General features: G+C 41.6%; 1 pseudogene; it reads right to left on the reverse strand.

The window, feature by feature from the left end:
• Positions 1-8,720: 8,720 nt before the first annotated feature.
• LOC133042869 (chromobox protein homolog 1-like) lies at positions 8,721-9,225 on the reverse strand (annotated as a pseudogene).
• Between the last annotated feature and the right edge of the window lie 16,533 nt (positions 9,226-25,758).

Raw genomic sequence — 25,758 nt, forward strand, 5'->3', positions numbered from 1 at the left:
GTGATCCAACAAATGTTGGCAATTTGATCTCTGGTTCTTCGCCTTTTTAAAATCCAGCTTGTACATCTATCTGTAAGTTCTTGGTTCATGTACTGCTGAAGCCTAGCTTAAAGGATTTTGAGCATAACCTTGCCTGCATGTGAAATGAGTGCCCTTGTACGGTAGTTATCCTGATGCTGGGAAAGATTGAAGGCAGGAAGAGAAGGGGACGACAGAGGATAAGATGGTTGGATGGCATCACCGACTCGATGGACATGAATTTGAGCAAGCTCTGGGAGTTAGTAATAGACAAGGAAGCCTGGTGTGCTTCAGTCCATGGGGTTGCAAAGAGTTGGACACGACTGAGTGACTGAACTGTATGGTAGTTGAAACACTCTTTGGCATTGCCCTTCTTTTGGATTAGAATGAAAACTGACCTTTTCTAGTCCTATGGTTACTGCTAGTTTACTAAATTTGCTGGCATATTGAATGCAGCACTTTAACAGCATCATATTTTAGGGTTTTAAATGGCTCAGCTGGAATTCCATCACTTCTGCTAACTTTGTAATAATGTTTCCTAAGGCCCACTTGACTTCACACTTCAGGATGTCTGGCTCTAGGTTAGTGACCAGACCATTGTGGTTATCTTGGCCATTAAGACCTTTTCTGTATACTTCTGTTTATCCTTGCCACCTCTTCTAAATCTCTTCTGCCTCTGTTAGGTCCTACTGCTCCTGTCCTTTATCATGCCCATCTCTGAGTGAAATATTCCCTTAGTATCTCCAATTTTCTTGAAAAGATTGTTAGTCTTTCCCATTCTATTGTTTTCCTCTATTTCTTTGCTTTGTTCATTTAAGAAGGCCTTCTTATCTCTCCTTGCTGTTCTCTGGAACTCTGCATTCAGTTGAGTATATCTTTTCCTTTCTCCCTTGCTTTTCACTTCTCTTCTTTCTTCAGCTATTTGTAAAGCCTCCTCAGACAACCATTTTGCCTTCTTGCATTTCTTTTTCTTGGGGATGGTTTAGGTCACTGCCTCCTGTAAAGTGTTATGAAACTCTGTCCATAGTTCTCAGGCACTCTGTCTACCAGATCTAATCCCTTGAATATTCACCACCCTTGCCATATAATCATAAGGGATTTGATTTAGGTCATACCTGAATGGCCTAGTGGTTTTTCCTACTTTCTTCAATTTAAACCTGAATTTTTGCAATAAGAGGCTGATGATCTGAGCCACAGTCAACTCTAGGTCTTGTTTTGCTCTCTGTGTAGAGCTTCTCCATCTTTGGCCTCAGGAAATATAATCAGTCTGATTTCAGTATTGACCATTTGGTGATTTCCATCTGAATTAAATTTGCCCATTCCCATCCATCTTAGTTCACTGATCCCTAAGATATAGATGTTTGCTCTTGCCATCTCCTCCTTGACCATGTCCAATTTACCTTGACTCATGGACCTAACATTCATTCCAGGTTCCTATGCAATGTTGTTCTTTATAGCATTGGACTTTACTTTCACCACCAGACACATCCACAACTGAGTGTCATTTCCACTTTGGCCTAGCATTCTTACTGGAGCTATTAGTATTTGCCCTCTGCTCTTTCCCAGTAGCATATTGGACACCTTCCAACCTTTTGGGCTCTCTTCCGGTATCATATCTTTTTGCCTTCTCATCCTCCCTCCCAAGATTGTGAGTTAGTGGATGCAAATTCCTTATCATTTACTTTCAACCAGTTGTTTGAGACACATTTCTCAAACTAAACTCATACACTTTTCTTGCATTCCTTTCTGGTTTCCTCGCTGCCTTAAGGTCAGCCTAGGTGGCTGATGGCAGAGCAGACCGCTGGAGAACAGTCTGAAGAGCCGTCTCTGAGGGACTTGGAGTCAGTTATTACCTCATTCAGGGCTTCGGTCCAAATATGGGTGGGACACATACAGATGACTTTGTGTCTAAAATTCTAAGTTCCAAAGTAGTGAGCATGTGTTACATTCATGACTGTTCATCATCTTTTGGGTGGCCTTTCTATATTTAGAGACACCTCTTTTATAATGAATTTTTACCTCCTCGATATAGAAATAGATGTAAATTTCAAGTCTTTTTGCCATGAGGATGCAGACATGAAGCCAGACTGCAATCAGATGCACCTGGATGAGTCTACAATTCACATGTGAAGAATGTAAGATAACATGATGGGAATGGAGCTTCCATTTTTGGTGACACCGGTGGCCATGGGAGCATTTCTGCCAAGGCTTGGACGGTGCTGGTTTCCTCAACTGGCCAGTTCTGTGGTGTGCAATTGGGCTTTGTTTTTAAAGGTAAGCCTAGCACTGGTTCTCCAGACCTCCTAACAATTTATGTGCTACCCAATATCTCTTAAATACATTTCTTTTCTAATTAATCAGTCAGGGTTTTCCTCTGTTACTTACAGCTAAGAACTGCTCTTGATAGGTAAATAATCTGGTGTATCTGTATTCCCTGGCCTGACTCATCTTTAAAGAACACCCCTACTTTCTCATATAAATTAAGGGAGGCTTGAGGTGGAATTCATTCACCTGTTCAATCAGCAAGTATTATTAGATGCCTTCAGTGTGTAAGGTACTGTATTAGGCACTGAGTGTTCAGTGGAGAAGACTCTTGCTAGTCTTGAGGGACTTGAAATCTTGTAGCACAGATAAACATTAGCATATAAACCCAATGTGCTGTGACAGAGGACTGAACCAGATGTGACCTGTGAATATGATATGATTGATAAAATACTAGAATTTTTTCAGCCATTTGGCAGCAGTTGAGGATGAAACAGCAGGGAATCATTTATAGTGAAAGAATCTAATACATGAAAAGAACTTTCTTTAGAGTAGGAAGGGAAGGAAGAAAAGGTCACATAATTGACCACCTTGCTTCCTTTTTTTCCTGCCTTGTTTTCAGGGCTGGTATGGATGCTTGGCTGGGTCTTATTTCAAACGTGTGGGACATTTGGGATTGGGGAGGTGGAGGAAGTTGGGAGAGTATTGGCACTTACTTGATGTTATTCTTGGTGGTGGTGATTTGACTGAAGGATAAAAGAAGTACAGAAAGCATAGATTTAGGTTCCACTGTTGTTATCAGTTGCCTACGACGTACCTGACATTCTTTGGAGGTTTTCCATGTTATCTCAATTAGTTTTTTTCTCCCTCCATACCTGTGTATATGTAGATGTCTTCAAATTGCAAGTGGAGGAGAAGCTACATAAACTAGGAAGAAGGGAAAAGGAAAGTTTTTGATTCACGTAACTGAAAAATTTGGAGGTAACTTCATGGTAAAAAATGGCTCAGAGGGTAAAGCGTCTGCCTGCAAGGTGGAAGACCTGGGTTCGATCCCTGAGACCTGGGTTCGATCCCTGGGTCAGGAAGGTCCCCTGGAGAAGGAAATGGCAACCCACTCCAGTACTCTTGTCTGGAAAATCCCATGGACGGAGAAGCCTGGTGCAGGCTACAGTCCGTGGGGTCGCAGAGTCGGACACGACTGAGCGACTTTACTTTCACTTTTACTTTCATATGGAAAAAACTGGACCTAGATGTTCAAATAATATCATCAGTCTGTCTCCAAACAGTGCTTCTCTTGTTGACTTTCTTTTCTGATTGCTGCCTCCCTGATAGAGGTTGAGAGCATCAAGGTCACATCCCCCCTGATTAGTCACATCAGTGGAAGAACTTCCGTTTTCTGAGAGTGGCTGCAAAACTGCCAGGTTTCATCCTGAATCACTCAGGATGTCTTTGGCCACAAGTAACAGAAAACTGGGTCAAAGGGGCTTGCTTTCTCATACAGCAGAAAGCCCAGAGATAGAGGCAGTTCCAAAATGAGTTGATGTAGGGGATCAGTCATGTGAGGGCATTTGGTCAGCTTCTCTGTGGGCCTCCTCCTCGTAATCTCAGATGGTTGGAGCAGCTCCTGATATCACATCTTCATATGACAATGTCCAAAGGTAATAAAGAGTAAGTCCCTGCTTGTGTCTTTTGAGAATGCAGAAAAACTCTACAGAATTCCTCTCCTAGGTCTCGTGGGACAGTTACCTTGCACACTTGTGCTTTACCAATCCTTTTCAAAGGGAATACAATTACTTGGTAGTTTTAGGCTTATTGACATTTATCCCCTAGGGGCTGGATATGAACCCTTGGATATTGCTAAGGTCACCCAATAATTGAAAGTCAGAATTTAATTTGCAAGGAAGAAGAGGTAGGCTGTTTCAGTCCTTGGCAGTATCTGCCTGTGTCTCACTGGGTTAATTCAGGTTATGTATCCATTCCTGAACCAATCACAGTGACCATCCCTAGATACATGCCTACCTGTGATGCTATGGAGGTAGTGGCCTTGATGGTTCGTAGGGGTATTTTGTCAGTCTGCTGAACTCAGAGCAGCTGAGTGGAAGAAGTTGGGTCCCTACTATTCAAAATGACTCCTAAGCTAACTGTCCTACCCAGAGGAGCAGGAAAACCCTTGTTAGATTCTTGACTCAACTGTTAAATTAAGAAAAAAGGAATTCCTGTTCCTGTCATTCATCTGTGATCCAAGATTTGGGGTAGCTCATGAATATTTCAGTCACCATAGCAAGTGACCCCCATGGTCAAGGATAAAGGAAAACATGTGTTAAACAGGATCTCTCAGACAGAAGGCATGTTATAAGCTGCTCAACAGAACACTGTTATTATGGACCATCTGTAAAATGTGGACATGTTTGTTAGGCAGAGTCATTTATTGTAATACTTGGCATCATGAAATTTCACTGTTACTGTGCTGCTTCACCTTGCTATATCTTTGGGAAATTCTCCATTTTAAGATTTCCTTATATAAATGTAGATGATCAAAAGGCTTTACTGAGAGATGATAATTTTGTGTTGGGCACAGATGTGAATATGCATGGGATGAATCTCCTAGACTACATTTGATTGAGTGGTTAAATGTTTCTATCAAGACATTCTTCTCTTCAAAACGTGTAACAGCCTCTTGTTCTCTACTGTGATGAGACTTCATTCTTCCTGATTTTTGGACCCCTGGTAACCTGCTCTTCCCTAGCTTTTTAGTCATTATGCTTGTACTCTGTAACCTAACTTCTGCCTAAGTTTCCACTTCCGCCTTCTGACTTGGTGTGTGCATGTTCTGACCACTGAAGTGTCCTCCGTCTGCTTTCCCAAATTCTTCCTATTCCTCATGGCCAAGCTTCCTTTCTCCTACTCTGCTAGCTGCCATGGTTCTCCCTCCTCTTCGAACCCTGATTATCCCACTTAAGGAATTTTAGCATCTTAAATGCTCCACACTTCTCTGTTCACTAACTGTCTCCATGTGTACATCCTATCTTGTCTCCTTAGTTACAGCTTTTGGAGATATAACAGGTAACTCTGGCTCGACTATTTTTCTGTACTCCTAGTGGCTACTAGAGATTTGACCTTAGATGCCTCCAGAGTCATCTTAACTTTAACGAGACTGAAGCGACACCTGTTACCTGCCCCTCCTTCCTGCTCCAACTCGCTCCTGTTGTTGTAATTAATTTCTGTAAAAATCTATGCAGTTACCTAAGCCACTCTTGATTCTGCCCTTTCTTTTAGGAACTCATCATTCAGCCCAAGTTCTCTCAATTCTGTTCCTAAATATGTCTTGGTATCCTTTTCTCCATCCCTGACACCACTAGCTTGGTTCAAACCTTTGTGATCATTCACTGGGACCATTACTCTTCCAACAGATCTCCCTGGCTCCAGGCTTAATGCTTTATTTATTTATTTTTATTGAAATATAGTGGAATTACAAGTTTATGTTAGTTTCTGGTATACAGTGAAGTGATTCATATCTATATATGTATATATATATTTTCACATTCTTTTCCATTATAGTTTATTACAGGATACAATAGGAACTTTCTGTTTTTTACATGTAATAGTGTGTATCTGTTTATCCCAAACTCCTAGTTTATCCTTCCCCCTTCCCTTTTCCCCTTTGTAACCATAAATTTGTTTTCTATGTCTGTGAGTCTGTTTCTGTTTTGTGAATAAGTTCATTAGTATCCTTTTTTTTCTTTTTTTTAGATTTCACATATAAGTGATATCATATGATATTTGACTTTCTCTTTCTGACTTGCTTCATTCAGTATGATAATATCTAGTTTCAGCCATGTTGCTGGAAATGGTAATATTTCCTTATTTTTATGGCTGAGTATTTATTCCATTGTATATATGTACCACATCTTTATCCATTCATCTGTTGTTGGACATTTAGGTTGCTTCCATTGCCTGTTGTGAATAATGCTGCTATGAGCATTGTGATGCATGTATCTTTTTGGATTAACGTTTTCTCCAGATACATGCTGAGGGCTGGGATTGCTGGATTGTATGGCAATTCTGTTTTTAGTTTTTTAAAGAAACTTCATGCTGTTTTTCCATAGTGACGGTATCAATTTATATTCCCATCAATAGTATAGGAATTCTCCCTTTTCTTCATACTCTCTCCAGCACTTATTATTTGTAGACTTTATGGTGATGGCCATTCAGACTGGTGTGAAGTGACACCTCATTGTACTTTTGATGTGCATTTTGCTAATAATTGGTGATAGTGAGCATCTTCTCATACATCTGTTGGCCATCTGTATCAGACTCACCTCTTTAAGCCCATCATGTTTACAGCTGCCACACTCCTACTTAAAAACTCCTTGGTCATTTCCACTGCCAGAAAAAAATTCAGACCTCTTGACATAGCTCACAAAGTCATTAATAATCCCATTCCCTGCCTAGCTTTCCAGCTTCGTGTTCTGTACTTTTTAAAAAATAAATCTATATAGCTTTATTATGACAAAAAACTGACAGTGTTGATATGAAGTTTACATTTAAACAAGTTTTCACAGAAACCTAACACACGCCTAAAAATTACAACGGAGTTCTAGATGCAGGGTCTAGACAATGTCAAGAACTGATGGATCTCATGATTTGAGATAGCATTTTGTATTTTAGTTAATTCTTAGGATTAAAAAATTTGTTTTGTTTTAAAGTGAAAGAGACATGTGCACCCCAGTGTTCATCACAGCACTGTTTATAACAGCCAGGACACGGAAGCATCATCAGCAGACGAATAGATAAGGAAGCTGTGGTACATATACACCATGGAATATTACTCAGCCATTGAAAAGAATTCATTTGAATCAGTTCTAATGAGATGGATGAAACTGGAGCCCATTATACAGAGTAAAGTAAGTCAGAAAGATAAAGACCAATACAGTATACTAATGCATATATATAGAATTTAGAAAGATGGTAATGATAACCCTATATGGAAAACAGAAAAAGAAACACAGATGTACAGAACAGACTTTTGGACTCTGTGGGAGAAGGCGAGGGTGGGGTGTTTCGAGAGAATAGCATTGAAATGTGTATATTATCTAGGGTGAAACAGATCACCATCCCAGGCTGGATGCATGAGACAAGTGCTCGGGGCTGGTGCACTGGGAAGACCCAGAGGGATGGAGTGGGGAGGGAGGTGGGAGGGGGGATTGGGATGGGGAATACATGTAAATCCATGGCTGATTCATGTCAATGTATGGCAAAAACCACTACAATATTGTAAAGTAATTAGCCTCCAGCTAATAAAAATAAATGGAAAAAAAATAATAAAGTGAACCACTGCCCCAGTATGAAAACTAAATCTTCTCCTGAGACCAGGACTTTTGAAATCATTCCACTCTTGAACTTGTGCTGTCAGTGACTGAACCCTGCCACCAAGGATTTCAAAGTTCAAGAAACAGAGGCTCCAAGAGTATTCCACTGGCCCTTTCTTTCTCTACTCGCCTATCTCCTATCCCACACTGCTCTTCCCTAAATACCTCACCAGTGGCTTGGATGGAGAAGCTGATATTGGTAACTTCACAATAGGAAAAGAAAGGGTCTTTTTGTCAGTTTCATAAGTAGCACCTCTCAGACAGAACGATCTGCCTGTGTACTCCAATGAGTACTTTTCCTCCTCAACCAGTTTCCATCCCCCAAATAGCAGCTTTGGTAGCTTCTTAGTCCTTTGTTGGGAACAGCATTAAGTTCAGGCAGGGAATACCTTGGCTTCTAATTTTCAGGCACCCACAGCTTTTAAACAGTCTCTCACAGTCCTCCTTTCAGTTGCCAATGACATTTTTTGAAAGGATACAATATTCTGGACACAGAACCCAATCATCATTAGTCGTTCTTTCCTTTATTTCACTGTTTCCCCAAATTTTAACAAAAATGATCCTAACCCATCTCTCTTCTTTCCCACCCCATCCCAGCCACCCCAAATAATACACCAGTAATAGCCAAAAACTACACACATGTTATGCTGTAAAAATGCAGAGTTAACACTATTGGGAAGAAGGCTGTGTGGGTTGTGGAGATGCTCTTTGAAGATCTACAGAATCTCTTGCTCTCCCACATCCCATTCTGTGTTTTGTCCCTCATAGAAGGCCCTTTGCTTTTTTTTTCTTAGCAAAGTTCAGAACGGATTGCCTTGAAACACTGACCCTCTTTCCCCTCCATCGGGATGGGTGTACAAACTATACAGCATGGAACGGCTTTAAAGCCCTTGGGCTGCTGTAGGGCACAGAAACTATACTGGCTCTTCAAAGGACATCTTCTCAAGCCACCTTTATGGTGTCAAAACAAATAGAACTCCTTCTTTCCCCACTTGAAACCCACAGTCAGATGTGACAGAGACTGGTATTCAAGAGAGTTAATTCTTGTCATCTTTTTTGTCGTCATCCACATCAGCCTTCCTCATAGAAGGATATGACAACCTGTGGGCACTTGACATTGGCTTCCTTGTCAGGGACCAGGTCAGCCTCATCAGAGTTCTTCCATTTCATCAGGAACATGAGTTCTCCACTGGAGTCTGTAGCTCCAATGATCCGCTCTGGTTCCAAACCCCGGGCAAAGCCTCATGGCTTTTCTGACTCTTCTTTCTTCCTCTTTGGTTTGCTCTTCTCCCCCTTATCTTCCGAGTCAGAATCAGCTTTGTGCTTGCCTACCTCTGATTTATCTGTCTCGTGTGCTGTTTTCTGTGACTGCAGAAACTCAGAAACTGAGGTTAGGGCAATCCAGGTTCTCTTCTGGTTCCCATGTGTTATCCTCATCTGAGAACCCCTTCCACTTTAGGAGATAGTCCACTTTGCCCTTTACCACTCGATGGTCTAAAACTTTTTCCACCACATATTCTTCTTCCTCTTCTTCTAACACCTCCTCCACTTTCTTCTTGTTTTGTTTTTTCCCCATAGTACCCGCCAGCTTTCTGGTATAATGGATGACGCTGCTCGGGTCTTGCAGTCATCAACCCTCCCTACGCTGGTTCAAGCGTCCAGGCTGTCTCGTCCGTCCTCTTCCCAATTTACTATGTTTCCTCTCCAGCCCAATCTCCCAGTCATCCACCCAGCCCTCGTAGCATTGTCTCGGTCTCCTCAGGCAGAAGAGCGACCCGCAAATGCCTCGTATTCTGTACTTTCTGATGATGAGTCCTTTGCTCCAGGCAAATTGAACTTCTACTGGTCACATGAAAACCTGGGCACCTTCAGGCTTGCATATCCTCTGGTTCCTTTTTGGATAGAATTCTGAACATTTCAGAAAGTTGTTTGCTGATGTGCTCTGGGTATGATGGGGAATCCCCTTAGGTTGAGCGTATGCTAGATCATATGTTATACATATTTGTTTTTTCAAAGGAATGAGAGATACATGAATTAGAACATAATTGAGAGATGGAAACCTACTCTGAACTCTCTGTTGGATTAATCATTAACATATTTTAAGCTCCATATTTTGGGTGGAGGTAGGACATAAACTGTGGTATTGGAGAAGACTCTTGAGAGTCCCTTGGACTGCAAGGAGATCCAACCAGTCCATCCTAAAGGAGATCAGTCCTGGGTGTTCATTGGATGGACTGATGTTGAATCTGAAACTCCAATAATTTGGCCACCTGATGTGAAGAGCTGACTCATTGGAAAGGACCCTGATGCTGGGAAAGATTGCGGGCAGGAGGAGAAGGGGATGACAGAGGATGAGATGGTTGGATGGCATCACCGACTCAATGGACGTGGGTTTGGGTGGACTCTGGGAGTTGGTGATGGACAGGGAGGCCTGGTGTGCTGCGGTTCATGGGGTCACAGAGTTGGACACGACTAAGCAACTGAACTGAGGACATAAACATGTTAAGTGTAATTATATAAATACTTGTTAGTTGCCCAAAGAGTCAGTTGTGTCTGACTCTCTGTGACCCCATGGACTACTGTAGCCTGCCAGGTTCCTCTGTCTGTGGAACTCTCCAGGCAAGAATACTGCAGTGCGTAGCGATTCCCTTCTCAAGGGGACCTCTACCCAGGGATTGAACCCTGTCTCCGTCATTGCAGGCAGATTCTTCACCATCTGAGCCACCAGAGAACCCCCCTTGTAAGGCAAAGTCAATAAAAAGTTTCCAGGTAAAGTCCAAGTGGGGAGTTCTATTTTTCTAGGGATGAGTAACATCCAGGTGAGATTACGTCCCTCTAGAAACAAAGCTGTCACACTAATGCAAGGATAGAGAGCCTGCTTTACTGGTTTTATCAGCAATTCCTCAAAAGGGAATCTTCTGTGTGACTCAATCTTAACTGTGTAAACCTCTTAAAGCTTTTAAATGGGGTTGGGCAGCAATTTTAATAATAGAAAACAGTCATTAATCTCAATGATTATTAACGTCAGTTGCTCTTCTACTTTGTAATGAAGTGTCTTTCAGGTAGGATTTGACTCATTCCTTTTCCAAATTCCTCACTTGATGCTGGCTATGCATTTCTATTTGCCCTCAAACTGCTAATGTTCTGGTCTTTTTTTCCCTCCTCTGATGCTTTGTTACCAGATCTATTCTCCATTGGCACTTTTGGTTCTGGTCATTTTTGTGGTCTTAGCTGCTTCCAAGCTCTAGTGTCCTATCTTCCATCTGTCACCCCTGCAGATTGCTATTCTTTTTCTTCTGTTCCACTTGTTACTTTAGTTTTTTGATCTTTCTTCTTCCTGACTCTGTTGCCAGTGTGCTCAGCTTTCCAGCTATTTCTAGCCAAGTGTACCTCTCCTTCTTTGTTGTTATTACTGTTCAAGGCCCAGTTGCTTCTTAGCTGGAAAGAGCAATACTGTTCATAGTTTTCTGACGTGTGAGGTCTGGTGTACCGAGAGTCAAGGTACTGGAGCATAACAAAGGTGAAGCTCTTCATCCATGGGACAGAAGGTTTGCCTATTCTCTCCCCATTCTATTAGGAATAGAGCCATTTTACTTAGGGAAGAGTTATTGCATTCATGGTCTGGTGAAGGAGAAAGAAAATGCACTCACTAATTTACCTATCTCTTCTATACTAGAGTATAAGCTCCTTATGGGTGGGAAACTTGCCATATTAATGTCTGCTATGTATTATATATATATATATATATCACGTGTATATATATATATATAATGTGTGTGTAATATTACACATTATAGACCATCTGAAGTTCAGTAAGTGTTTAAAATATGCTTCTTGAATGAAGAATGGATGACTAGTAAGACATATGGCAGAGGTATCAGGGCAGTGATTCTTATTAGAATCATCTAAGTCTCATTTAAAACACATAGTCTAGTTATGAAGAGTTCACACTCCTGATGTAGGGGGCCCAGGTTTGATCCTTGGTCAGGGAACTAAGATCCCACATTCTGCATCTAAGAGTTCATATGCTGCAACTAAGATCCTGCATGCTGCAACTAATACCCAGCATGGCCAAATAAATAGATATTAAAAAAAAACCCCACACATTAATGCCTGGGTCCCCAAACTAGGCCAACTACTATTCTTAGATGTAATTTTCCCCTACATTTCAGAAACCTGTGCTTCTTAAAAATTGATGAGATAACTTAATTTGAAGCATTTTTCTTTCTTAGCTGTAGATAAAATGCACTTCAAATAGGCAGTGACATCTTAGATTGGATGAAACACAGTAAATCAGAATTTCTATAGCATGTAGCCTGGGCAGAAATATAAAGTGCTCCCGTGAGTCTGAAACATACTGAGAGTTAAAATGTTCTGTATTAGGAGGCTTATATGAGGGAGAGATTAACAAGGGATCACCTTTACAACTACCTTTGAATTCTGAGCACAGCATCTGTTTTATTATTGTAAACAACCAGTCCTCATTAGGTGAACCAAATAGAATTCCTCAGGGCACTGGAGAGGCCATTAAAATTACAATATGTATGTACACTCTCTCTCTTTCTACGTATACACACACACACACACATACATACATACACACACCATGTTTGCTCTCTAGGCATCTGTATCTATATTTATAGCTATGGTGTGTGTTTGTGTGTGTGTGTGTGTGTATATAGAGAGAGACTAACATCCTATAATTTCAGTGGCCTCTCCAATGCCCTGAGGAATTCCATTTGGTTCAGCTAATGAGGACTGGTTGTTTACAACAGACCAGATACTGTCTATACTGTAGATGATATGGGGCATCCCTGGTAGCTGAGATGATAAAAAATCTGCCTGCAAAGCAGCAGACCCAGGTTCAATCCCTGGGTTGGGAAGATTCCTTGGAGAAGGGAATGGAAACCCACTACAGTATTCTTGTCTGGCGAATCCCATGGACAGAGGAGCCTGATGGGCTATAGTCTATGGCATTGGAAAGAGTCAGACATAACTGAGTGACTAACACTTTCACATTACTCAGATGATATAGTAACTATCCTAAAAGACAATCAGGCATTTCCCAGGTGAGTAAGAAGTCTAAGAGAACCAAGCAAAGGCAAACAAGTACAGCCCCTTGAAGTGCATCTGGGTGTGGGGGTCATTGGAGGAGAAGCAAGTTGGGGGTGTGCGTGGAGGAGGCTGGGAAGAGGGTCATTTTTACTCTTTATGTTATTGTTCAGTCATTCAATCATGTCCAACTCTTCGCAATTTCATGGACTACAGCACACCAGGTTCCTCTGTCCTCCACTGTCTCCTAGAGTTTGTTCAAATTCATGTGCATTGAATCAGTGATGCTATTTAAACGTCTAATCATCTGCTTCCCTCTTCTTTTGCCTTCAATCTTTCCCAGCATCAGGGTCATTTCCAATGAGTCGGCTCTTCTAATTAGGTGGCCAGAGTATTGGAGCTTCAGCTATAGCGTCTGTCCTGCCAATGAATATTCAGAGTTGATTTCCTTTAGGATTGACTGGTTTGATCTCCTTGCTGTCCAAGGGATTCTCAAGAGTCTTCTCCAACACCACAGTTCAAAAGCATCAGTTCTTCAGTGCTCAGCCTTCTTCATGGTCCAACTCTCACATACATACATGACTGCTGGAAAAACCATAGCTTTAACTCTATAGACCTTTGTTGGCAAATTAATGTCTCTGCTTTTTATTTATTTTTTTTATCTTTCATTTACAATTTCTTTTATTAACTTCAGCAAGTTGATATATTTAACAGTCCTATTTTAAAATGAAAGATGTTAATTTGAATTAACATAAAATACAGTGTACAAAATATTTCTTTAAAAAATAAGCACATGATCTGATTTGATTATGAATTTATTAATAGGTCAAATAATGATTCTTGATAGATGAGTTGATAATACCACATTCCACCTTCATAATTAAGTATCAAGGGTCTATTCTTATGCAACAACTTCTTTAAGGCTGAGTAAACATGATCTTAATTAAACACATAGATAATGCTGAGGGCTGTTGATTGCTCCAGTAAGGAAAGTAAAATGATGTAGCCTGACCTTAAGAAATTATAAATATGAGAATGTTGACAAATGATAATAGGTAGCAAACATCTAAAAGAGAGGATTGGTTCCCCAAGTCAATATTGTGGAAAGAAATTTGGTTTGGTTTTGAAATGTGTTATTCAAAAGTATTTAGAAATGTTCCTTTCATATATTTTATACAAACTCTCAAATATGTCCACCATATGTTACTTAAAAGTAGGTGAAAATTCCTGTTTAAAGAGTACTGTAACAGAGATATATTCTGAATTAAGAAGAAATTACAATAAATCTGTAATGGTGGTTAAGGGCAGCTCTAGTGTAGGAGGATGGAATTACAGATGTTTCTGCTTTTTAATATACTGTCTAGGTTTGTCATAGCTTTCTTCCGAGAAGCAAGTGTCTTTTAATTTTGTGGCTGTAGTTACTGTCATCAGTGATTTTGGAGCCCAAGAAAATAAAGTCTGTCACTGTTTCCATTGTTTCCCCATCTATTTGCCATGAAGTGATGGGACTGGATGCTGTGATTTTTATTTATTTATTTATTTTAAATGTTGGGTTTCAAGCCAGCTTTTTTACTCTTCTCTTTCACCCTCATCAAGGGGCTCTTTAGTTTCCCTTCACTTTCTGTCATTAGTGTTATTCTCTGCATATCTGAGGTTATTGATATTTCTCCACGCAGTCTTGATTCCAGCTTGTGATTCACCTTGCCTGGCATTTTGCCTGATGTACTCTGCATACAAGCTAAATAAACAGGGTGACAACATACAGCCTTGACATACTTCTTTCCCAATTTGGAGCCAGTCCGTTTTTCCATGTCCGGTTCTAACTGTTGCTTCTTGATCTGCATACAGGTTTCTCAGGAGGCAGGTAAGATGATCTGGTATTCCCATCTTTTGAATTTTCCACAGTTTGTTGTGATCCACACAGCCAAAGGCTTTTGCATAGTCAATGAAGCAGAAGTAGATGTTTTCTGGAATTTCCTTGCTTTCTCTATGACACAGCAAATTTTGGCAATTTGATCTCTGTTTCCTCTGCCTTTTCTAAGCCTAGCTTGTACATCTGAAGTTCTTGGTTCACATACTGCTGAAACCTAGCTTGAAGGATTTTGAGCGTACTTGCTAGCATGTGAAATGAGTGCAATTGTGCAATAGTTTGAACATTCTTTGGCATTGCCCTTCTTTGGGATTGGAATGAAATCTGACCTTTTCTAGTCCTGTGGCCACTGCTCAGTTTTCCAAATTTGCTGAAATAGAGTGCAGCACTTTGACAACAACATCTTTTAGGATTTTAAATAGGATTATTTAGGATTTTAGAATTGTAAATCACTCAACTGAAATTCCATCTCTGCCACTAACTCTGTTGTAGTAATGCTTCCTAAGGCCCACTTGACTTCACACTTCAGGATCTCTCACTCTAGGTGAGTGACCACACCATCATGGTTATCAAGGTCATTAAGACATTTTTTTGTACAGTTCTTCTATGTGTTATTGCCACCTCTACTTAATATCTTCTGCTTCTATTAGGTCTTTACCACTTCTGTCCTTTACTGTGCCCATCCTTGCATGAAATGTTCCCTTGATATCTCCAATTTTCTTGAAGAGATCTCTAGTCTTTCCCATTCTATTATTTTCCTCTATTTCTTTGCATTGTTCACTTATGAAAGCCTTATCTCTCCTTGCTGTTCTCTAGAACTCTGCATCCAGTTGAGTATATCTTTCCTTTTCTCCTTTGCCTTTCACTTCTCTTCTTTCCTAAGCTATTTGTAAAGCCTCCTCAGACAACCGCTTTACCTTCCTGCATTTCTTTTTCTTGGGGATGGTTTTGGTCACTGCCTCCTGTACAATATTATGAACTTCCATCCATGGTTCTTCAGGCACTCCGTCTACCAGATCTAATCCCTTGAATCTATTCTTCACTTCCATTATATAGTAATAAGGGATTTGATTTAGGTCATACCTAAATGGTCTAGTAATTTTCCCTGCTTTCTTCAACTTAAGCCTAAATTTTGCAATAAGGAGCCGATGATCTGAGCCACTGTCGGCTCCTAGTCTTGTTTTTGCTGACTATATAGAGCTTCTCCATCTTTGGCTACAAAGAAGAAATAATTCTGATTTTGGTATTGACCATCTGCTGATGTTCATGTATAGAGCTGTCTCTTGGATTGTTGGCAAGGGTGTTTGCCATGACCAGCATGTTCTCTTTTTACCATTTACCCTGCTTCATTTTGTACTTGAAGGCCAAACTTGCCTGTTACTCCAGGTATCTCTTGACTTCCTCCTTTTGCATTTTCAATCCCCTATGATGAAAAGGATATCTTTTTTTTGGTGTTAGTTCTAGAAGATCTTATAGGTCTTCATAGAATCATTCAACTTCAGCTTCTTCAGCATCAGTGGTTAGATCATAGACTTGGATTACTGTGAGGTTAAATGGCTTCCCTTGGCAATGAACTGAGATCATTGTGTCATTTTTGAGGTTGCACCCCAGTACTACATTTTGGACTCTTCTGTTGACTATGAGGGCTACTCCTTTTTTTTTTTTTTTTTAAGGATTCTTTCCCAAAGTAGTAGATATAATGGTCATCTGAATTAAATTCACCCATTCCTGTCCATTTTAGTCTACTGATTCCTAAGATACCAGTGTTCAGTCTTCCATCTCCTGCTTGACCATGTCCAATTTGCCTTGATTCATGGACCTAACATTCCAGGTTCCTATGCAATATTGTTCTTTACAGCATCATCAGTCTTTCCTTTCACTACCAGACATATCCACAACTAAGCATTGTTTCCCTTTGACCCAGCAGCTTCATTCTTCCTAGAGCTATTATTAATTGCCCTTCACTCTCCCCAGGGGCATATTGGACACCTTCAAACTGAGGGAGCTCATCTTCTGGTGTCATATATTTTTGCCTTTCATGTTGTTCATGGAGTTTTCAGGGCAAGAATACTGGGATGCTTTGTCATTTCCTCCTCCATGGACCATGGTTTGTCTGAACTCTTCATTATGACCCGTCTATCAGTGCGTGGCCCTGTGCAGCATGGCTCAAAGCTTCATTGAGTTATACAAGCGCCTTCCCCATGACAATGCTGTGATTGATGCCCAAAGTACATTCTGTTGGGACTGATTTGAGAGGAGGCCAATGGGCAATTAAGAATTCAGAGCAAATTTAATTGAAGATCCAATCTGTCAAAATTCTGAGCAGGCCAGGGATTTCTTCAGTCACCTCCCAGCTCCCATTTTGGTGATGTTTTTGCTTTGTATCAAATTCCCACAGCCTCACATGTCTGCTTGGCTGGCCTAGTCCTTCCCCCAGGCTTCCCTCCTCCTCTCTTTTGGACCTCACTCCAATCCAAAACATCTCCAGTGCTTCACGGACCTGATCACTGTCCTCCTGCTTCAGGATTGCCCAGCTCCAGGGGGAGCCACTCACACTGTGGTCTTGGAGAATGGTGCCCATCCACACCGCTCAGTGGTGCTGGGGGCACTAGATGTTGCCTTCTTTTGTTTACAAGTTCACACAGGCCTTCTGAGGCCCTGCCCTTTTTCATGGAATTGGTCCCACAGAAAGAAGTTTAGGTTTCTTGGTTGATTATGGAGGAGGGTTTGTTTGTTTGTTTTTTGACTGAGTCAGTCTTCTGTCAGAGGCAGCTTGATTCCATAGTTGGTGAGAGTATAGGCTTTGGAGGAAAACTGAGTTTAATTCCTTACCACCTAAAACTGTACATGAGGGACAAATGCCTTGCTGTTGGTAACTACATTTTCTCTTCTGGAAAATGGGGATAATAATAGTACTTATCTCACTGATAATCCTCGTTGCTGTGAGGATTAAGTAGTTTAATATGATAAAGTTTTTAAGATAGTATCTGTCACATGGAAAGTACTCAAAACCCTCAGAGAATATTATTTGCTCAGCCCTTCCATACCATAAGATTGAGAGCAGGAGGAGAAGAGGGCGACAGAGGATGAGATGTTTGGATAGCATCACTGACTCAGGGGACATGAGTTTGAGCAAACTCCAGGAGATAGTGAAGGACAGGGAAGCCTGGTGTGCTGCAGTCCATGGGGTTGCAAACAATCAGACATGACTGAGTGACTAAACAACAACCTCTCTTCTACATGTAATGTAATTTTCTGCTTTCAAGAGTTGCTTGCTATTTCTGGTATTGTTAATTTGGCCACAAGGAGGAGAGTAATGGTAGATGTGTGCTAGTTAATTTAGTAGCAATGTTCATTTCAGATTTAATTGTGGTCCTGAATGTCTAAATTACCCACAACTTTGGTAATAATTCTTCGCTTAGTAGTTCTTTTTTTTTTTTTCACTTAGTAGTTCTGTTTGGCAAAAAGTTTGATGAAATTCACAGAAGGACAAAAATTAGCTTGATAAAACCGACTCATATCATCAAGCATGAGCATTCTTTGGAATATCTTCACTTAGAGATTCTAAAATCATATATCTAAAGTTAGTCTAGAAGACTGGTGGGAAGAGAAGCATCAAATCTTCTCCCCCTGAAACCGGGGCTCTAGGTCTCCAGGTTGACATCATGGCTGATCTTTTATTTTATGGTCAGTGAAATTCAGGCTTGGCCTTGTGATACCATGCACAAGCCTAATTGTGCTTCGTAGTGCACCACATAAGCAGGATTGATTTGAAGAAGAAATTAGCCCAATATCAGGAGCTTCTTGTTTCATATTAAACTTTGAAAACCAATTGGAAGAAACTTAGTCAAATCTCTGCAGAACACATTTTATTGACAGTTTATTGCAAAGAGGGCTCACTCCGATTTTTATGTTAATGTTAGTTATGGAACAATGTCAGATTTCAGAGGGAGCACACAGAATGTCTAACCTATTTTCAAAAAACAGGTCAAATTCAGCATCTGGAGGATAACTTGCAATTTTGTTGAAAATAATTGAACAAGTTTAACATAAAATTCAGTAATGGGATCAGGGTATTCTAAGTTTAAAATTCTGAGATAAATGGCCCAAGGCTCTTGTCAGCTGTCATTATTGCCAAGTCCAAGAGGGTTCCTGGGTTTCCATTTTCCAGAGTGTATCTGTCTTGTTAAAAGAAGATTGTGTTGAATCACTTGTCTTGGTATTTCTTTAGAAAGACATTTTCAAAAAAATAATAGAGGTCTTGCCACTCTAAGAAGTGAGGTTTGCTAAAGTGTGGTAGAAGGAAAGTGGACTATAGAGGTGGTTTGAGCTTACTGCTTCTAGGAAGAAGAAAAAAGAGAGGGAGATGGAGAGAGTCTTAAGTCATGTTCCCCGGAAGCAGACCCAGAGAGAAGGTTCATGTGTGAGTAAGTGATGCATTCAAGGCAGTAGCCAGGGAGATGGGGAAGGAAGCGGGGGGCCTCAGGAGGAAGGTGAATACCTTTCCACCCCCAACCCTCCAGAGGAACTTGAGGGTTTGTCTCAACCCACAGCAAGGCTGCTGAGGCTCTCATATTCCTGACCAATTTGTTATTCGTTAAGGACCATGACTGCAGCCGTGAAATTAAAAGGCACTTGCTCCTTGGAAGAAAAGCTATGACAGACCTATTAAAAGCAGAGATATCACTTTACTGACAAAGGTCCGCATAACCAAATTTATGGCTTTTCCATAGTCATGTTTGGACGTGAAAGTTGGACCATAAAGAAAGCTTACTGTCCAAGGAAGTCTCAAGAGTCTTCTCCACAGTCTTGATGCCTTCGAACTGTGGTGCTGGAGAAGACTCTTGAGAGTTCCTTGGACAGCAAGGAGAGCAATCCAGTCAATCCTAAAGGAAATCAACTCTGAATACTCATTGGAGGGACTGATGCTGAAGCTCCAGTACTCTGGCCACCTGATTAGAAGAGCCAACTCATTGAAAAGACCCTGATGCTGGGAAAGATTGAAGGCAGAAGGAGAAGAGGGAAACCAATGATGAGATGGTTGAATGGCATCATTGACTCAGTGGAAACGAGTTTGAGCAAATGCCAGGAGATAGTGAAGGACAGGTAAACCTGGTGTGCTGCAGTCCCTGGGGTCTTTGCGACCCCAGGGAGAGAGTTACATTAATCTTATTCCTAACCCTCCAGTAAGGGGAAGGGGGTTAGGAACTAGGGACACACATTCACAGACAAGTCTACTTTCTAGGCTTGTAGGTGAAGTAGACTCTGGGAACTCTTTCAGAGAAGCCCCTTCAGTGCTGGCTGTTGAAGGTGAAAGCCAAGGAGCTGACTTAAAGCATAAAGGTGACCCCAGTGGACCTGCACAAAGTGCTGACCTCATCCACCACAGAGAAGAAAAGGAAAGGAGCTGGGGCGCCTTGACTTTCTCCCTGACTCCCCACTCCCTGGGCCAAGCTTTAATGCGGGTGCCTCTAGTAACTGGATATGAGGGAACCATGCAGGACAGAGCCGCGTCTCCTCTGTCTTCCACAGAGCACGGAAGATGTCTGCATGTTCCCACACACAGGCGGACAGCACCGTGTCGGGGGCAGTGGGGAGGCGGCAGACCCTAGGGGACAGCAGGGTCCCAGTGAGAACTGCAGTGAACACAGGAGCAAGGCAGCAGGGAGGGCTGCGAGGTCACAAGGCCAGCACACGGCAATGCAGGTGAAATTGAGCTTTGCTGGAAGGCATCCCCGAGCATAGACAAGGCCAAGCTGAAGGGCTTGGTGCCCTTTCTTCTTGGTGTTCTAGTTTGGGCTCCTGTTTGGTAGGCTTCTCCCCATCTTGGACAGTAAGATGCATCAGGGCCGAGCCTGGAGGAGGTGAGAAAAGGATCAAGTGCTTTGGCCTAGTTCTGTGTTAGTCGTTCAGTCACGTCTGACTCTTTGCTACCCCATGGACTCTCGCCTGCCAGTCTCCTCTGTCCATGGAATTCTTCAGGCAAGAATACTGGAGTGGGTTGCCATTTCCTTCTCCAGGGGATCTTCCTGGCCCAGGAATTGAACCCAGGTCTCCTGCATTGCAGGCAGATTCTTTACGATCTGAGCCACCAGGGAAGACCTAGACTTGAAATTCACAGGTGAGAGATAAAAGGGACTTCAGAAATCATCAGAGGAGGAAGGGGGAAGGCAGAAGCGCACCCCTGCCATAAGGGGGAAAAGTGCATCTAGGCTTAGGCTCCTTCTCCTGAGTGATGTGGGGGTAGGGGCAAAGGAATGGATGACTGGAGGGTGAGGAATAAGGTTAGTGTAATGTCTCCTGTGTCCATTTTTGCAAAGCCTTCCTCCTCTGGTTGACCTTAGATGCCTTACTCAGAAAACTATGGCCCTTCACCGCGGCCAGCTTCATCTAACATAAAACTGTTCCAACATCTCATTTTCCTCGATGCTCTGATATCAACTGGCTGACTTTCCAAATCATTGACAGCAAGGTATTAATAGCTTCCTCTCGCACACATAGCTTAATGGGCTTCCTTTCCCAAGGTTATCTGCAGAGGAGAAGGGTACAGTCCTTTTGTCTTTGAAAACTCATTTTAAACATTATTGTAAAGATAGCCCAGATTCATTTTAGAAAATTTGTTGTTGTTCAGTTGCTTAAGTCATGTCTGACACTTTGCAACCCCATGGACTGCAGCACTCCAGGCCTCCCTGTCCTTCACTATCTCCTGGAGTTTGCTCAAACTCAATGTCCATTGAGTCAGTGATGCTGACTAACCATCTCATCCTCTATTGCCCCCTTCTTCTCCTGCCCTCAGTCTTTCCTAGCATCAGGGTATTTTCCAATGAGTTGGTTCTTCACATCAGTTGGCCAAAATATTGGTGCTTCAGCATCAGTCCTGTAGAAAAATAAAAAAAAAGAAATACCAACAGTTCTACAACCCAGAGAAAACCATTGTTTATGTTTTGGTGTGATTCCTTCTCGTCTTTTTATCAATTCATAAATACTGAAGACTTATTTGCATTTCAACAGAAAAACTTGAGGGAGGCAGTTGAAGTTCTCAGCCAAAGGAATAAGTTAGTGCCAGGGATATGTGTTAACCCCTCTCTGGACATTGACTCAGTTGATGCATGGGGCAGGAGTGAGTCTGGTCAACAGCCTGAGACTTTATCCCCTGTTGAACTGGCTTAGGCCTGGGCGTTAGACAGGTCAGATTATAGGCTTGGAGACTTTGGAGAGTAGGCGTTTAAATATAAAGATGTAGCGGAGGCAGATGGGAGCCAAAGTTGGAGCAACCCCCAAACTGAGCTCACAGTAGATTTTCTGGCCTGGAAAGGAATCTGAGTCAACTTTTGTTTAACTGGTGACAGAGGCCCTGTTGTACTTGCTTTTGTTCATACACTACACTAAATCTTAAAGATTCAGAAACTCTTAAGACAATTCTTGTGCCTTTTGTAGCTGTAAAAACTCACTGTGTTCAAGGAATGGGCAGGTTACATGTCACAGGCTGAGTACTTCTGGATGCAGATTCTAGGATGGAATTTAGTGAGCAAAACATTAATTGGTAAGTGACCTGGAGAATAACACCCATGGGAGGGAGGGAAGGAAAGGAAGCAGAACTGGAAAGAAGGTGGTGCGTTACGATGCATGCTGAGAGCCTCATCCAAACTCAGGGCAGTTCTGAGGTGAGAATGACCCATCAGACCCATCCTGTATTGGGCCAAGATGGCCTGACCTTTCTCCCTTTCTTGTCTCCATCAGTCTTTGGATGGGAACTGCCCTGGAAGAGGAAGAGGTGTGATCTAGGGACAGGTAGCTCCCTGCCACTGAGGCTAACCCTGAAGGAGCTGACAGTTGCTTGTGACAGACAAGTCCTTCCATGAGAGGGGAGCTGGACAGTTCATCTTAGTGTCCGTCAATTATGTAGGTGAGATTAAGACAAAGCGGTATGTTGGGGAGGGTGGTGAACTTGTGGAGCAGGCTGCAGGTGATGGCCAAAGTCAAATTTAATTCATGGAAGTGCTGGGCTGGCCAAGCAAAACACATTTTGGGGTAGATTCTGGACTTGTCCTCTTGTCTAGAGCCTCTCTGCTCCAGAAAGAAGGAAATGTCTCAGCTCCAGCACTTGCTGGCTGTGAGACCTAGGACAGGACAATCTCTCTGTGCTTCAGCTGACTCATCCTAAAAAAAAAAAAGGGAATAATAATTACATCTACTTCAAAGAGTTTGTTATAAGAATTACATGTAATCTGTAATAAAACACTAAGCAGGGCATATTGTTATTAATAACAATGTTATTTGCTTTTATGGTATTGATGATACTAGTTATTACCTTCAGGTTACCTAAAAGTTCCTGGTGTTGATGACTCTGTGACCCTCAAGTCTTAATCTCAGCCATGTCTCCTGGCCTCAAAATCTATTCTCTTCGCCTACTGGATTTTCCTATCTGATTCCAATTCACCTGAAAGTCAATGTTCTCAAATAGAACTTATGACCTGTATCACCTCCCTAACCCCTGGCTTTCTGCATTCACCATCTCTCCAATCTCTTCCATGTATTTCTTTCTTTCTTTTGAAGTGTTTGTTTGTTTGGCTGTGCTGGGCCTTAGTTTTGGCACTCAGGAATTTTAGCTTTAGCATGTGGGATCTAGTTTGCCAACCAGGGATTGAACCTGGACCCCCCTGCATTGGGAGCGTGGAGTCTCACCCATTGGACCACCAGGGAAGTCACATTTTCTGTGTATTTCACAGTCACCCAATATTGTCTTCCCTTCTCTCCTTTTTTCCCCAGATTCCACCCAGGCCTCCTTCCCCATTCCATCTTCTGAAGTGTTTCTGGAAACCTCCTCTTTTCCATGACTGATTTTGGCTTTCACCCTTCTATCCACCTCTGATGAACTCAATTTCATTTTCCAGGTGGCTGCTAAGGAGATTATTTCCATACACAACCACAGTAACCTTCTCATTTGTTCCAGCAGAAGTGCTAAACTTCTCAGACGGCTTTTTGTGATCTGGATTTGACCTACACTCCAAACCTTGTCTTTAACCACCTCCAACCAATATGCAACCAATTCCATAACCTGAGTCCTTGCGGCAAGGCTGGCATGTCTGCAGTTTCACGAATGTGGCTTTCTCAAGAAGGCTGCCTCCACCCTTGCCCACCCTCCTGGAGAATTTTAAATTATCTGTAAATTCTAAGTTCGTTTATCTCCTTGTCTCTGATGTGTCTCTCCTGATCAAGTTCAGGCATTGTCTTTTTTTAAATAATTCTCTATCATTCATCTATTTAAAATTTATTTTTTCAGTAAATACTCACTGAGTTCCCATCAAATGCCGAGCAATCTGTTCAATGCAGCTGTTATAATGAGTTATTTGTTATATGTCTAGCTAGTAAAGTTATGAGGTCTGGGGTAGTGGCTCTCTTAATCTTGCATCCCTTGTATCTAGCTTAGTTCTTTGCATGTAATAGGTGCTCAATTTATGCTGTTTGTATAAATCAAAATAATATGATAGGATTTTCAAAATACACAATCAGGACAGATGGTCTGGCAAAGTATGTTTTTCTTATTAGTAGGTATATTTATATAGATTCTTATTAAAATATTATTTTTTTCTGTTGGTCATGTTGAAAAAAAAAAACACAAAGACATAGACCAGGACAAGTCTTCCTAGTTGGTTGCTATTTAGTTGCTCAGTCCTGTCCAACTATTTGTGACCCCATGGACTGCAGCACTCCAGGCTTCCCTGTCCTTCACCCTCTCCTGGAGCTTGCTCAAACTCATGTTCATTGAGTTTGGTGATGCCATCCAACCATCTTGTCCTCTGTTGCCCCCTTCTCCTCCTGCCCTCAATCTTTCCAAGCTTCAGGGTCTTGTCTAGTGAGTTGGTTGTTTGCATCAGGTGGCCAAGAGCTTCAGTTTTAACATCAGTCCTTCCAAAGAATATTTAGGATTGATTTCCTTTAGAATTGACCGGTTTGATCTCCTTGCAGTCCAAGGGACTCTCAAGAGTCTACTCCAACACCACAGTTCAAAAACATCAATTCTTCGGCACTCAGCCTTCTTTATGGTCCAACTCTCACATCCATACATGACTACTGGAAAAAGTAATGTCTCTGATTTTAATACACTGTCTAGGTTTGTCATAGCTTTTCTTCCAAGGAGAACACATCTTTTAATCTCATGATGGCAGTCACTGTCCTCAGAGATTTTGGAGCCCCCCAAAATAAAGTCTCTCACTGACTCCCCATCTATTTGCCATGAAGTGATGGGACCAGATGCCACAATCTTGTTTTTTGAATGTTGAGTTTTAAACCAGCTTTTTCTCTCCTCTTTCACCTTCATCAAGAGGCTCTTTAGTTTCTCTTCGTTTTCTGCCATAAGGGTGGTATCATCTACATATCTGAGATTATTGATATTTCTCTCACCAATCTTGATTCCAGCTTGTGTTTCATCCAGTCTGACATTTCACATGATGTACTCTGCATATAAGTTAAATAAGCAAGGTGACAGACAATACACAGTCTTGACGTACTCCTTCTCCTATTTGGAACCAGTCAGTTGTTCCATGTCTGATTCTAACTGTTGCTTCCTGACCTGCATACAGATTTCTCAGGAGGCAGGTAAGGTGGTCTGGTATTCCCATCTCTTTAAGTATTTTCCAGTTTGTTGTGATGCATACGGTCAAACACTTTCATTGAGTTAGTGTAGCAGAAGTAGATGTTTTTCTGGAACTCTCTTGCTTTTTTGATGATCCATTAGATGTTGGCAATTTGATCTCTGGTTCCTCTGCCTTTTCTAAATCCATCTTGAACATCTGGGCATTCTCAGTTCGCGTACTGTTGAAGCCTTGCTTGGAGAATTTTGAACATTACTTTGCTAGCATCTGAAATGAGTGCAATTGTGCGGTAGTTTGAACATTCTTTGGCATTGCCTTTCTTTGGGATTGTAATGAAAACTGACCTTTTCCAGCCCTGTGGCCACTGCTGAGTTTTCCAAATTTGTTGGCATATTGAGTGCAGCACTTTCACAGCATCATCTTTTAGGATTTGAAATAGCTCAGCTGGAATTCCATCACCTCCACTAGCTTTGTTCATAGTGATGCTTCCTAAAGCCCACTTTACTTTACATTCCAGGATGTCTGGCTCTAGGTGAGTGATCATACTATGTGGTTATCTGGGTCATGAAAATCTTTTTTGTATAGTTCTTCT

This window comes from Dama dama, chromosome 21, assembly GCF_033118175.1.
Source record: "Dama dama isolate Ldn47 chromosome 21, ASM3311817v1, whole genome shotgun sequence".
NCBI lineage: Eukaryota > Metazoa > Chordata > Mammalia > Artiodactyla > Cervidae > Dama > Dama dama.